This window comes from Phyllobates terribilis, unplaced genomic scaffold, assembly GCF_046119375.1.
Source record: "Phyllobates terribilis strain yellow unplaced genomic scaffold, ASM4611937v1 Scaffold_5__5_contigs__length_657084704, whole genome shotgun sequence".
Taxonomy (NCBI): Eukaryota; Metazoa; Chordata; class Amphibia; order Anura; family Dendrobatidae; genus Phyllobates; species Phyllobates terribilis.
In genome coordinates, this window is record NW_027362765.1 from 358,272,140 (window position 1) to 358,289,369 (window position 17,230).

The window sequence follows — 17,230 nt, forward strand, 5'->3', positions numbered from 1 at the left end:
CAGAGCCCCAGGGGGATTGTGGGGAAGTTGTTTACAGTCTGGCTGGAGCCGAAGAGAAAGGTGGTGTGTGTGTTCTGTATCTCACAGAACTAACAGAACTAACAGAGTATTGTCAGGCAGAAAGATAAGGACTGTAAGAAATGGTGTCACAGGGATTATCTCCCTCAGCAACCCCCCCCCTCCTCCATCTCACTGTGCTGTAAAGAATGCTGTGTTCATTAATGTGTCTTTGCATTAGAACTGTGCTGTCCTGTACTACTGGGAAGACTGTGAACTGCTGTGCTGCTAAGGAAACTGTACTGTTTGTCACTGGAGCCTGTTGCTCATAAGACTTAACTTGCACTGGCTGTGCGGCTTCTTATTAAATGCTACTGTTCTACCGTTTATGAAGACTCTTGTCAAGTGTGTCTGGTCAGCAAGTGAAACAACCTACGTGTATGTGCCTGAGGGTCAATACCCCTGTGTGCCTGAGAGAAGCAGCAGCACATGGTCTATGATCGCCCTGAGTAACGGTTGCCCCAAGATTCCAAAGAATTCATGTAACCTGTCTCGCCCCTATCTGAACCTAGCGGCGTAGTGTGACACAAACATAGACAACCTGCGGTTAAACCCGCAGTCCATGGGTTCAACAGTCAGGGGGCAGTTGGTAGCCATATGTCCTGGCCCTTGGCATCACCAGCACTGTGTGGCTGCTCCCAGAGTTTGCACCAACCGGTCAACCACTACCCTTTCCACCGTTTGGGCTGGGCTCAAGGTGACCAAGCAGTTCGGGACTCCACAAAGGACCACTGGTACACATGTTGTGCCTGCACATAAGTGTTAACCCCCAGTCGGGCAAGGATCTCACCTTTTAGCTTCCCATAGTTCAGGGCATCCTCCCGGGTGAGGTCAAAGTACGCCTTCTGGGCATCTCTCATCAGGAATGGGGCCACCACCTCAGCCCACTGAGCAATTGGCAAGCTCTCTCGCTCCGCTGTACGTTGAAACACGGTGAGGAAAGCTTCCTTGTCATCCTCAGGACTCATCTTCCTCAGTGCTGGCCTGACTTTGTCCCAGGCCTCAGAACGAATCGGGGTCGGTGTTGGGGGCGTCTCTCGCAGGGCCATAATTTGTGGCAAAATCAGTTTGTTAGTTTCCTGCTGCTGTTGATACAGTAGCGGCTGATGATGATGATTTTGCTGCTATTGCAGCTGCTGCTGCTGGGTGAAGACCAACTGCTCTAATAGCTCCTCCATGTTGTCAGCAGGCCTGAGCTGTAGCTTTGCAGGCTTGATCACAGACATGCAGCTTTTGGGGTATGCCTCAGTTCACACTGCCCGCATTCTCCACCATGTAGTAGTGCAGCGGTGTTCACACAGTGCGATTTAACAGGCACTGACCCAAGAATGTCCAACGTAAAGTTTTTATTGTCCAAAAACTCACACAGTGAAGGCAGCTTTATCCTCCGGATCGCAGCCGGGGTGTCCACATTAGTCCGTACAAACAAAACACCATTGCCGTGGTTGATTGCACCGCCGTATCACTCTGAGGTGTGTCAGAAGCTTTGCCTTTCTGGGGCTATGTGTTCACGTCACACAGGTCTCTATAGCACAGAGCCTCCTGCTCTGCAGCTAGCAAACCAAAGACTGACACAACCAAACCTTTGCTGCAGGTTTTTAAATGGAATCTGTGGCCATGAGCCACTTGTAAGACTGCGTGCCCACTACGCGTTTTTCAAGCGTTTTTGCTGCCGAATTTCCGCAGCGAAAAGACTTAAAAAACGCTTGGTAATCCGTGCCCCATGGTCCCCAATGATAATCCGCATGTGCTGTGCACATGCTGCGGAAATTTCCGCTGCGGATTATCATTGCGGAAAAATACGCACCATTAATTTTGCCGACACGCAGCGTAATTGCCGCCACTGACTTGCATTGAATCGCTTAATATCCGCATCACTACATCTGCACACGCGGATATTAAGCGATTCAATGTGCAGATGGTACCCGGGTCTGGAGAGGAGGAGACTCTCATCCAGACCCGGGTACCAGGATACCTGTAAAAAAAGAATAAAAAATAAAAAATAAACATATACTCACCTTCTGATGGCCCCCAGTCTCCTCAGCGATGCGTCTTGGCTCCCTGGCAGCTAGCGATGGTGTAAAAGGACCTTCCATGACGTCATTTAGTCATGTGACAGGTCACGCGACCGCCGACGTCGGCGGTCGCGTGACCTGTCACATGACTAAATGACGTCATGAAAGGTCCTTTCACACCACCGCGAGCAGTACAAGAGACTGGAGGCCATCAGAAGGTGAGTATAATGTTTTGGGGTTTTTTTTACCATTTTTAATCTTTTTTTCAACTATTAACTTGTTCACACTATATATGCCGGTTGCATGGATTTATATAGTGTGACCGAGTTGTCAAGCACTTTTCCAAGTGATGCTAAAATCGCTTGGAAAAGCGCTTGATAACCGCATGCAAAAACGCTTGGCAGACGCTTCTACCTGGCAGGAAAAACGCATGTAAAATCCGCAGGCGTTTTTCCTGCCAGGGAGAAGCGGAAAAAATCTGCAGCATTTCTGCATCGTGGGCACATAGCCTAAGACCCGGCTGGAGGGAATGAACCGCCCCACTGTCACCTGTAGTTCACTCTAAAAATGGGTTTTCTTAAATCCGACTTGGTAAAATAGTTTGACCAAGTCCAAACTTACTTTTATTCTGCACTGCAACCACAGCTGGTTCAATATGCGCATCCTGGGGGGATACATACCGTCCCTCGCATATAAGTCCCCTCACTGCCTCACACTATATATATATATATATATATATATATACACACATACACGTTCCTGTATACTGAGGCCTTTGTACGCACATGGACATACACACAATTTCATACATGCTGAAGTTGTAGCTTGCACACTGGACTCATCGCCTCCCGCTTGCAGGTTGTGTATTATCTCAAGGAGTCCTTGCAACTTCTGCAGAACAATACTGCCCTCCTGCCTGCAGAGCATTCAGCGCGCTGATGAGTGTGTGATGTGCTGCAGGGGCACAGACTGATCCCGCTCCTCCGAGCTCTTGTCCCTGGGCAGCTGTGGGATCCAGAGCGTTGACGCATAGAAACTTTTTCTTGCTTTGTATTTGCAACATAAAAAAGAAGGGCCTTGGGATGATAAAGTGCAGCTAAAACAATGGTCCCCACAGCGGCTGAAGATGCACTTGAACTTCCGCTGCTTCTCCTGAGCAGAATAGCACCTGATTTACACCATATCCTCACAAATACCTGTCACACTCAGAGCGAGGAAGGCAAATGCATAGTGCACTGAAGAGCGCTTTGTATTCATATGTATATTTCATAGGCTCAGCCTTGTGCTGCACGTACAGAATATCTATTAGCTCTGCTCTGCCACAGGCGCTTTCTATAGGGGTCTTACCTTGACCTAAACAAGGCAAAGCTGCTGTCTTCAAAAACATGGGTGGTCACCTCGCCACATATCCATATTGAGTATATTCATCCTGGGGAGAATATTAAGGAGAAACTAATAGGAAACATTGTGACAATTGGAAGGACTTCTGCTCCACATTTTAATATGGCGGGCGGGGGTGGGGTCCCCATCATTTCCAATATCCCTGCAGTCGGGCGGGGGTGGGGTCCCCATCATAACAGCTTATAAAGTATTCTAATTTACTGAGATAATGACTTTTATGTTTTCATTGTCTGTAAGCCATAATCATCAACATTAACAGAAATAAACACGTGAAATAGATCCCTCTGTGTGTAATGACCCTATATAATAGATCCCTCTGTGTGTAATGACCCTATATAATAGATCCCTCTGTGTGTAATGACTCTATATAATAGATCACTCTGTGTGTAATGACTCTATATAATAGATCCCTCTGAGTGTAATGACTCTATATAATAGATCACTCTGTGTGTAATGACTCTATATAATAGATCCCTCTGTGTGTAATGACTCTATATAATAGATCCCTCTGTGTGTAATGACTCTATATAATAGATCTCTTTGCGTGTAATGACTCTATATAATAGATCCCTCTGCGTGTAATGACTCTATATAATAGATCCCTCTGCGTGTAATGACTCTATATAATAGATCCCTCTGCGTGTAATGACTCTATATAATAGATCCCTCTGTGTGTAATGACTCTATATAATAGATCCCTCTGCGTGTAATGACTCTATATAATAGATCCCTCTGCGTGTAATGACTCTATATAATAGATCCCTCTGCGTGTAATGACTCTATATAATAGATCCCTCTGCGTGTAATAACTCTATATAATAGATCCCTCTGTGTGTAATGACTCTATATAATAGATCCCTCTGTGTGTAATGACTCTATATAATAGATCCCTCTGCGTGTAATGACTCTATATAATAGATCCCTCTGCATGTAATGACTCTATATAATAGATCCCTCTGCGTGTAATGACTCTATATAATAGATCCCTCTGCGTGTAATGACTCTATATAATAGATCCCTCTGTGTGTAATGACTCTATATAATAGATGCCTCTGTGTGTAATGACTCTATATAATAGATCCCTCTGTGTGTAATGACTCTATATAATAGATCCCTCTGTGTGTAATGACTCTATATAATAGATCACTCTGTGTGTAATGCCTCTATATAATAGATCCCTCTGTGTGTAATGACTCTATATAATAGATCCCCCTGTGTGAAATGACTCCATATAATAGATCACTCTGTGTGTAATGACTCTATATAATAGATCCCTCTCCATGTAATGACTCTATATAATAGATCCCTCTGCGTGTAATGACTCTATATAATAGATCCCTCTGCGTGTAATGATTCTATATAATAGATCCCTCTGTGTGTAATGTCTCTATATAATAGATCCCTCTGTGTGTAATGACTCTATATAATAGATCCCTCTGTGTGCAATGACTCTATATAATAGATCCCTCTGTGTGTAATGACTCTATATAATAGATCCCTCTGCGTGTAATGACTCTATATAATAGATCCCTCTGCGTGTAATGACTCTATATAATAGATCGCTCTGTGTGTAATGACTCTATATAATAGACCCCTCTGTGTGTAATGACTCTATATAATAGATCCCTCTGTGTGTAATGACTCTATATAATAGATCCCTCTGTGTGTAATGACTCTATATAATAGATCCCTCTGTGTATAATGACTCTATATAATATATCTCCGTGTAATGACTCCATATAATAGATCACTCTGTGTGTAATGACTCTATGTAATAGATCCCTCTCCGTGTAATGACTCTATATAATAGATCCCTCTGCATGTAATGACTCTATATAATAGATCCCTCTGCGTGTAATGACTCTATATAATAGATCCCTCTGTGTGTAATGACTCTATATAATAGATCCCTCTGCGTGTAATGACTCTATATAATAGATCCCTCTGTGTGTAATGACTCTATATAATAGATCCCTCTGCGTGTAATGACTCTATATAATAGATCCCTCTGCGTGTAATGACTCTATGTAATAGATCCCTCTGTGTGTAATGACTCTATATAATAGATGCCTCTGTGTGTAATGACTCTATATAATAGATCCCTCTGTGTGTAATGACTCTATATAATAGATCCCTCTGTGTGTAATGACTCTATATAATAGATCCCTCTGCGTGTAATGACTCTATATAATAGATCCCTCTGCGTGTAATGACTCTATATAATAGATCCCTCTGCGTGTAATGACTCTATATAATAGATCCCTCTGCGTGTAATAACTCTATATAATAGATCCCTCTGTGTGTAATGACTCTATATAATAGATCCCTCTGTGTGTAATGACTCTATATAATAGATCCCTCTGCGTGTAATGACTCTATATAATAGATCCCTCTGCATGTAATGACTCTATATAATAGATCCCTCTGCGTGTAATGACTCTATATAATAGATCCCTCTGCGTGTAATGACTCTATATAATAGATCCCTCTGTGTGTAATGACTCTATATAATAGATGCCTCTGTGTGTAATGACTCTATATAATAGATCCCTCTGTGTGTAATGACTCTATATAATAGATCCCTCTGTGTGTAATGACTCTATATAATAGATCACTCTGTGTGTAATGCCTCTATATAATAGATCCCTCTGTGTGTAATGACTCTATATAATAGATCCCCCTGTGTGAAATGACTCCATATAATAGATCACTCTGTGTGTAATGACTCTATATAATAGATCCCTCTCCATGTAATGACTCTATATAATAGATCCCTCTGCGTGTAATGACTCTATATAATAGATCCCTCTGCGTGTAATGATTCTATATAATAGATCCCTCTGTGTGTAATGTCTCTATATAATAGATCCCTCTGTGTGTAATGACTCTATATAATAGATCCCTCTGTGTGCAATGACTCTATATAATAGATCCCTCTGTGTGTAATGACTCTATATAATAGATCCCTCTGCGTGTAATGACTCTATATAATAGATCCCTCTGCGTGTAATGACTCTATATAATAGATCGCTCTGTGTGTAATGACTCTATATAATAGACCCCTCTGTGTGTAATGACTCTATATAATAGATCCCTCTGTGTGTAATGACTCTATATAATAGATCCCTCTGTGTGTAATGACTCTATATAATAGATCCCTCTGTGTATAATGACTCTATATAATATATCTCCGTGTAATGACTCCATATAATAGATCACTCTGTGTGTAATGACTCTATGTAATAGATCCCTCTCCGTGTAATGACTCTATATAATAGATCCCTCTGCATGTAATGACTCTATATAATAGATCCCTCTGTGTGTAATGACTCTATATAATAGATCCCTCTGCGTGTAATGACTCTATATAATAGATCCCTCTGCGTGTAATGACTCTATATAATAGATCCCTCTGCGTGTAATGACTCTATATAATAGATCCCTCTGCGTGTAATGACTCTATATAATAGATCCCTCTGTGTGTAATGACTCTATATAATAGATCCCTCTGCGTGTAATGACTCTATATAATAGATCCCTCTGTGTGTAATGACTCTATATAATAGATCCCTCTGCGTGTAATGACTCTATATAATAGATCCCTCTGCGTGTAATGACTCTATGTAATAGATCCCTCTGTGTGTAATGACTCTATATAATAGATGCCTCTGTGTGTAATGACTCTATATAATAGATCCCTCTGTGTGTAATGACTCTATATAATAGATCCCTCTGTGTGTAATGACTCTATATAATAGATCCCTCTGCGTGTAATGACTCTATATAATAGATCCCTCTGCGTGTAATGACTCTATATAATAGATCCCTCTGCGTGTAATGATTCTATATAATAGATCCCTCTGTGTGTAATGTCTCTATATAATAGATCCCTCTGTGTGTAATGACTCTATATAATAGATCCCTCTGTGTGCAATGACTCTATATAATAGATCCCTCTGTGTGTAATGACTCTATATAATAGATCCCTCTGCGTGTAATGACTCTATATAATAGATCCCTCTGCGTGTAATGACTCTATATAATAGATCGCTCTGTGTGTAATGACTCTATATAATAGACCCCTCTGTGTGTAATGACTCTATATAATAGATCCCTCTGTGTGTAATGACTCTATATAATAGATCCCTCTGTGTGTAATGACTCTATATAATAGATCCCTCTGTGTATAATGACTCTATATAATATATCTCCGTGTAATGACTCCATATAATAGATCACTCTGTGTGTAATGACTCTATGTAATAGATCCCTCTCCGTGTAATGACTCTATATAATAGATCCCTCTGCATGTAATGACTCTATATAATAGATCCCTCTGTGTGTAATGACTCTATATAATAGATCCCTCTGCGTGTAATGACTCTATATAATAAATCCCTCTGCGTGTAATGACTCTATATAATAGATCCCTCTGCGTGTAATGACTCTATATAATAGATCCCTCTGCGTGTAATGACTCTATATAATAGATCCCTCTGTGTGTAATGACTCTATATAATAGATCCCTCTGCGTGTAATGACTCTATATAATAGATCCCTCTGTGTGTAATGACTCTATATAATAGATCCCTCTGCGTGTAATGACTCTATATAATAGATCCCTCTGCGTGTAATGACTCTATGTAATAGATCCCTCTGTGTGTAATGACTCTATATAATAGATGCCTCTGTGTGTAATGACTCTATATAATAGATCCCTCTGTGTGTAATGACTCTATATAATAGATCCCTCTGTGTGTAATGACTCTATATAATAGATCCCTCTGCGTGTAATGACTCTATATAATAGATCCCTCTGCGTGTAATGACTCTATATAATAGATCCCTCTGCGTGTAATGACTCTATATAATAGATCCCTCTGCGTGTAATAACTCTATATAATAGATCCCTCTGTGTGTAATGACTCTATATAATAGATCCCTCTGTGTGTAATGACTCTATATAATAGATCCCTCTGCGTGTAATGACTCTATATAATAGATCCCTCTGCATGTAATGACTCTATATAATAGATCCCTCTGCGTGTAATGACTCTATATAATAGATCCCTCTGCGTGTAATGACTCTATATAATAGATCCCTCTGTGTGTAATGACTCTATATAATAGATGCCTCTGTGTGTAATGACTCTATATAATAGATCCCTCTGTGTGTAATGACTCTATATAATAGATCCCTCTGTGTGTAATGACTCTATATAATAGATCACTCTGTGTGTAATGCCTCTATATAATAGATCCCTCTGTGTGTAATGACTCTATATAATAGATCCCCCTGTGTGAAATGACTCCATATAATAGATCACTCTGTGTGTAATGACTCTATATAATAGATCCCTCTCCATGTAATGACTCTATATAATAGATCCCTCTGCGTGAAATGACTCTATATAATAGATCCCTCTGCGTGTAATGATTCTATATAATAGATCCCTCTGTGTGTAATGTCTCTATATAATAGATCCCTCTGTGTGTAATGACTCTATATAATAGATCCCTCTGTGTGCAATGACTCTATATAATAGATCCCTCTGTGTGTAATGACTCTATATAATAGATCCCTCTGCGTGTAATGACTCTATATAATAGATCCCTCTGCGTGTAATGACTCTATATAATAGATCGCTCTGTGTGTAATGACTCTATATAATAGACCCCTCTGTGTGTAATGACTCTATATAATAGATCCCTCTGTGTGTAATGACTCTATATAATAGATCCCTCTGCGTGTAATGACTCTATATAATAGATCCCTCTGCGTGTAATGACTCTATATAATAGATCCCTCTGCGTGTAATGACTCTATATAATAGATCCCTCTGCGTGTAATGACTCTATATAATAGATCCCTCTGTGTGTAATGACTCTATATAATAGATCCCTCTGCGTGTAATGACTCTATATAATAGATCCCTCTGTGTGTAATGACTCTATATAATAGATCCCTCTGTGTATAATGACTCTATATAATATATCTCCGTGTAATGACTCCATATAATAGATCACTCTGTGTGTAATGACTCTATATAATAGATCCCTCTCCGTGTAATGACTCTATATAATAGATCCATCTGCATGTAATGACTCTATATAATAGATCCCTCTGTGTGTAATGACTCTATATAATAGATCCCTCTGCGTGTAATGACTCTATATAATAGATCCCTCTGCGTGTAATGACTCTATATAATAGATCCCTCTGTGTGTAATGACTCTATATAATAGATCCCTCTGTGTGTAATGACTCTATATAATAGATCCCTCTGTGTGTAATGACCCTATATAATAGATCCCTCTGTGTGTAATGACTCTATATAATAGATCCCTCTGTGTGTAATGACTCTATATAATAGATCCCTCTGCGTGTAATGACTCTATATAATAGATCACTCTGTGTGTAATGACTCTATATAATAGATCCCTCTGTGTGTAATGACTCTATATAATAGATCCCTCTGTGTGTAATGACTCTATATAATAGATCGCTTTGCGTGTAATGACTCTATATAATAGATCCCTCTGCGTGTAATGACTCTATATAATAGATCCCTCTGCGTGTAATGACTCTATATAATAGATCCCTCTGCGTGTAATGACTCTATATAATAGATCCCTCTGTGTGTAATGACTCTATATAATAGATCCCTCTGCGTGTAATGACTCTATATAATAGATCCCTCTGCGTGTAATGACTTTATATAATAGATCCCTCTGCGTGTAATGACTCTATATAATAGATCCCTCTGCGTGTAATAACTCTATATAATAGATCCCTCTGTGTGTAATGACTCTATATAATAGATCCCTCTGTGTGTAATGACTCTATATAATAGATCCCTCTGCGTGTAATGACTCTATATAATAGATCCCTCTGCATGTAATGACTCTATATAATAGATCCCTCTGCGTGTAATGACTCTATATAATAGATCCCTCTGCGTGTAATGACTCTATATAATAGATCCCTCTGTGTGTAATGACTCTATATAATAGATGCCTCTGTGTGTAATGACTCTATATAATAGATCCCTCTGTGTGTAATGACTCTATATAATAGATCCCTCTGTGTGTAATGACTCTATATAATAGATCACTCTGTGTGTAATGATTCTATATAATAGATCCCTCTGTGTGTAATGTCTCTATATAATAGATCCCTCTGTGTGTAATGACTCTATATAATAGATCCCTCTGTGTGCAATGACTCTATATAATAGATCCCTCTGTGTGTAATGACTCTATATAATAGATCCCTCTGCGTGTAATGACTCTATATAATAGATCCCTCTGCGTGTAATGACTCTATATAATAGATCGCTCTGTGTGTAATGACTCTATATAATAGACCCCTCTGTGTGTAATGACTCTATATAATAGATCCCTCTGTGTGTAATGACTCTATATAATAGATCCCTCTGTGTGTAATGACTCTATATAATAGATCCCTCTGTGTATAATGACTCTATATAATATATCTCCGTGTAATGACTCCATATAATAGATCACTCTGTGTGTAATGACTCTATGTAATAGATCCCTCTCCGTGTAATGACTCTATGTAATAGATCCCTCTGCATGTAATGACTCTATATAATAGATCCCTCTGCGTGTAATGACTCTATATAATAGATCCCTCTGCGTGTAATGACTCTATATAATAGATCCCTCTGCGTGTAATGACTCTATATAATAGATCCCTCTGCGTGTAATGACTCTATATAATAGATCCCTCTGCGTGTAATGACTCTATATAATAGATCCCTCTGTGTGTAATGACTCTATATAATAGATCCCTCTACGTGTAATGACTCTATATAATAGATCCCTCTGTGTGTAATGACTCTATATAATAGATCCCTCTGCGTGTAATGACTCTATATAATAGATCCCTCTGCGTGTAATGACTCTATGTAATAGATCCCTCTGTGTGTAATGACTCTATATAATAGATGCCTCTCTGTGTAATGACTCTATATAATAGATCCCTCTGTGTGTAATGACTCTATATAATAGATCCCTCTGTGTGTAATGACTCTATATAATAGATCCCTCTGCGTGTAATGACTCTATATAATAGATCCCTCTGCGTGTAATGACTCTATATAATAGATCCCTCTGCGTGTAATGACTCTATATAATAGATCCCTCTGCGTGTAATAACTCTATATAATAGATCCCTCTGTGTGTAATGACTCTATATAATAGATCCCTCTGTGTGTAATGACTCTATATAATAGATCCCTCTGCGTGTAATGACTCTATATAATAGATCCCTCTGCATGTAATGACTCTATATAATAGATCCCTCTGCGTGTAATGAATCTATATAATAGATCCCTCTGCGTGTAATGACTCTATATAATAGATCCCTCTGTGTGTAATGACTCTATATAATAGATGCCTCTGTGTGTAATGACTCTATATAATAGATCCCTCTGTGTGTAATGACTCTATATAATAGATCCCTCTGTGTGTAATGACTCTATATAATAGATCACTCTGTGTGTAATGCCTCTATATAATAGATCCCTCTGTGTGTAATGACTCTATATAATAGATCCCCCTGTGTGAAATGACTCCATATAATAGATCACTCTGTGTGTAATGACTCTATATAATAGATCCCTCTCCATGTAATGACTCTATATAATAGATCCCTCTGCGTGAAATGACTCTATATAATAGATCCCTCTGCGTGTAATGATTCTATATAATAGATCCCTCTGTGTGTAATGTCTCTATATAATAGATCCCTCTGTGTGTAATGACTCTATATAATAGATCCCTCTGTGTGCAATGACTCTATATAATAGATCCCTCTGTGTGTAATGACTCTATATAATAGATCCCTCTGCGTGTAATGACTCTATATAATAGATCCCTCTGCGTGTAATGACTCTATATAATAGATCGCTCTGTGTGTAATGACTCTATATAATAGACCCCTCTGTGTGTAATGACTCTATATAATAGATCCCTCTGTGTGTAATGACTCTATATAATAGATCCCTTTGTGTGTAATGTCTCTATATAATAGATCCCTCTGTGTATAATGACTCTATATAATATATCTCCGTGTAATGACTTCATATAATAGATCACTCTGTGTGTAATGACTCTATGTAATAGATCCCTCTCCGTGTAATGACTCTATATAATAGATCCCTCTGCATGTAATGACTCTATATAATAGATCCCTCTGTGTGTAATGACTCTATATAATAGATCCCTCTGCGTGTAATGACTCTATATAATAGATCCCTCTGCGTGTAATGACTCTATATAATAGATCCCTCTGCGTGTAATGACTCTATATAATAGATCCCTCTGCGTGTAATGACTCTATATAATAGATCCCTCTGTGTGTAATGACTCTATATAATAGATCCCTCTGCGTGTAATGACTCTATACAATAGATCCGTCTGTGTGTAATGACTCTATATAATAGATCCCTCTGTGTATAATGACTCTATATAATATATCTCCGTGTAATGACTCCATATAATAGATCACTCTGTGTGTAATGACTCTATATAATAGATCCCTCTCCGTGTAATGACTCTATATAATAGATCCATCTGCATGTAATGACTCTATATAATAGATCCCTCTGTGTGTAATGACTCTATATAATAGATCCCTCTGCGTGTAATGACTCTATATAATAGATCCCTCTGCGTGTAATGACTCTATATAATAGATCCCTCTGCATGTAATGACTCTATATAATAGATCCCTCTGCGTGTAATGACTCTATATAATAGATCCCTCTGCGTGTAATGACTCTATATAATAGATCTCTCTGCGTGTAATGACTCTATATAATAGATCCCTCTGCGTGTAATGACTCTATATAATAGATCCCTCTGCGTGTAATGACTCTATATAATAGATCCCTCTGTGTGTAATGACTCTATATAATAGATGCCTCTGTGTGTAATGACTCTATATAATAGATCCCTCTGTGTGTAATGACTCTATATAATAGATCCCTCTGTGTGTAATGACTCTATATAATAGATCACTCTGTGTGTAATGCCTCTATATAATAGATCCCTCTGTGTGTAATGACTCTATATAATAGATCCCCCTGTGTGAAATGACTCCATATAATAGATCACTCTGTGTGTAATGACTCTATATAATAGATCCCTCTGCATGTAATGACTCTATATAATAGATCCCTCTGTGTGTAATGACTCTATATAATAGATCCCTCTGCGTGTAATGACTCTATATAATAGATCCCGCTGCGTGTAATGACTCTATATAATAGATCCCTCTGCGTGTAATGACTCTATATAATAGATCCCTCTGCGTGTAATGACTCTATATAATAGATCCCTCTGTGTGTAATGACTCTATATAATAGATCCCTCTGCGTGTAATGACTCTATATAATAGATCCCTCTGTGTGTAATGACTCTATATAATAGATCCCTCTGCGTGTAATGACTCTATGTAATAGATCCCTCTGTGTGTAATGACTCTATATAATAGATGCCTCTGTGTGTAATGACTCTATATAATAGATCCCTCTGTGTGTAATGACTCTATATAATAGATCCCTCTGTGTGTAATGACTCTATATAATAGATCCCTCTGCGTGTAATGACTCTATATAATAGATCCCTCTGCGTGTAATGACTCTATATAATAGATCCCTCTGCGTGTAATGACTCTATATAATAGATCCCTCTGCGTGTAATAACTCTATATAATAGATCCCTCTGTGTGTAATGACTCTATATAATAGATCCCTCTGTGTGTAATGACTCTATATAATAGATCCCTCTGCGTGTAATGACTCTATATAATAGATCCCTCTGCATGTAATGACTCTATATAATAGATCCCTCTGCGTGTAATGACTCTATATAATAGATCCCTCTGCGTGTAATGACTCTATATAATAGATCCCTCTGTGTGTAATGACTCTATATAATAGATGCCTCTGTGTGTAATGACTCTATATAATAGATCCCTCTGTGTGTAATGACTCTATATAATAGATCCCTCTGTGTGTAATGACTCTATATAATAGATCACTCTGTGTGTAATGCCTCTATATAATAGATCCCTCTGTGTGTAATGACTCTATATAATAGATCCCCCTGTGTGAAATGACTCCATATAATAGATCACTCTGTGTGTAATGACTCTATATAATAGATCCCTCTCCATGTAATGACTCTATATAATAGATCCCTCTGCGTGAAATGACTCTATATAATAGATCCCTCTGCGTGTAATGATTCTATATAATAGATCCCTCTGTGTGTAATGTCTCTATATAATAGATCCCTCTGTGTGTAATGACTCTATATAATAGATCCCTCTGTGTGCAATGACTCTATATAATAGATCCCTCTGTGTGTAATGACTCTATATAATAGATCCCTCTGCGTGTAATGACTCTATATAATAGATCCCTCTGCGTGTAATGACTCTATATAATAGATCGCTCTGTGTGTAATGACTCTATATAATAGACCCCTCTGTGTGTAATAACTCTATATAATAGATCCCTCTGTGTGTAATGACTCTATATAATAGATCCCTCTGTGTGTAATGACTCTATATAATAGATCCCTCTGTGTATAATGACTCTATATAATATATCTCCGTGTAATGACTTCATATAATAGATCACTCTGTGTGTAATGACTCTATGTAATAGATCCCTCTCCGTGTAATGACTCTATATAATAGATCCCTCTGCATGTAATGACTCTATATAATAGATCCCTCTGTGTGTAATGACTCTATATAATAGATCCCTCTGCGTGTAATGACTCTATATAATAGATCCCTCTGCGTGTAATGACTCTATATAATAGATCCCTCTGCGTGTAATGACTCTATATAATAGATCCCTCTGCGTGTAATGACTCTATATAATAGATCCCTCTGTGTGTAATGACTCTATATAATAGATCCCTCTGCGTGTAATGACTCTATATAATAGATCCGTCTGTGTGTAATGACTCTATATAATAGATCCCTCTGTGTATAATGACTCTATATAATATATCTCCGTGTAATGACTCCATATAATAGATCACTCTGTGTGTAATGACTCTATATAATAGATCCCTCTCCGTGTAATGACTCTATATAATAGATCCATCTGCATGTAATGACTCTATATAATAGATCCCTCTGTGTGTAATGACTCTATATAATAGATCCCTCTGCGCGTAATGACTCTATATAATAGATCCCTCTGCGTGTAATGACTCTATATAATAGATCCCTCTGCATGTAATGACTCTATATAATAGATCCCTCTGCGTGTAATGACTCTATATAATAGATCCCTCTGCGTGTAATGACTCTATATAATAGATCTCTCTGCGTGTAATGACTCTATATAATAGATCCCTCTGCGTGTAATGACTCTATATAATAGATCCCTCTGTGTGTAATGACTCTATATAATAGATCCCTCTGTGTGTAATGACTCTATATAATAGATCCCTCTGTGTGTAATGACTCTATATAATAGATCCCTCTGTGTGTAATGACTCTATATAATAGACCCCTCTGTGTGTAATGACTCTATATAATAGATCCCTCTGTGTGTAATGACTCTATATAATAGATCCCTCTGTGTGTAATGACTCTATATAATAGACCCCTCTGTGTGTAATGACTCTCTATAATAGATCCCTCTGTGTGTAATGACTCTATATAATAGATCCCTCTGTGTGTAATGACTCTATATAATAGACCCCTCTGTGTGTAATGACTCTATATAATAGATCCCTCTGTGTGTAATGACTCTATATAATAGATCCCTCTGTGTGTAATGACTCTATATAATAGACCCCTCTGTGTGTAATGACTCTATATAATAGATCCCTCTGCGTGTAATGACTCTATATAATAGATCCCTCTGCGTCTAATGACTCTATATAATAGATCCCTCTGCGTGTAATGACTCTATATAATAGATCCCTCTGCGTGTAATGACTCTATATAATAGATCCCTCTGCGTGTAATGACTCTATATAATAGATCCCTCTGCGTGTAATGACTCTATATAATAGATCCCTCTGCGTGTAATGACTCTATATAATAGATCCCTCTGTGTGTAATGACTCTATATAATAGATCCCTCTGTGTGTAATGACTCTATATAATAGATCCCTCTGCGTGTAATGACTCTATATAATAGATCCCTCTGCGTGTAATGACTCTATATAATAGATCCCTCTGCGTGTAATGACTCTATATAATAGATCCCTCTGCGTGTAATGACTCTATATAATAGATCCCTCTGCATGTAATGACTCTATATAATAGATCCCTCTGCGTGTAATGACTCTATATAATAGATCCCTCTGTGTGTAATGACTCTATATAATAGATCCCCCTGTGTGTAATGACTCCAAATAATAGATCACTCTGTGTGTAATGACTCTATATAATAGATCCCTCTCCGTGTAATGACTCTATATAATAGATCCCTCTGCGTGTAATGACTCTATATAATAGATCCCTCTGCGTGTAATGATTCTATATAATAGATCCCTCTGTGTGTAATGTCTCTATATAATAGATCCCTCTGTGTGTAATGACTCTATATAATAGATCCCTCTGTGTGCAATGACTCTATATAATAGATCCCTCTGCATGTAATGACTCTATATAATACATCCCTCTGCGTGTAATGACTCTATATAATAGATCCCTCTGTGTGTAATGACTCTATATAATAGATCCCTCTGTG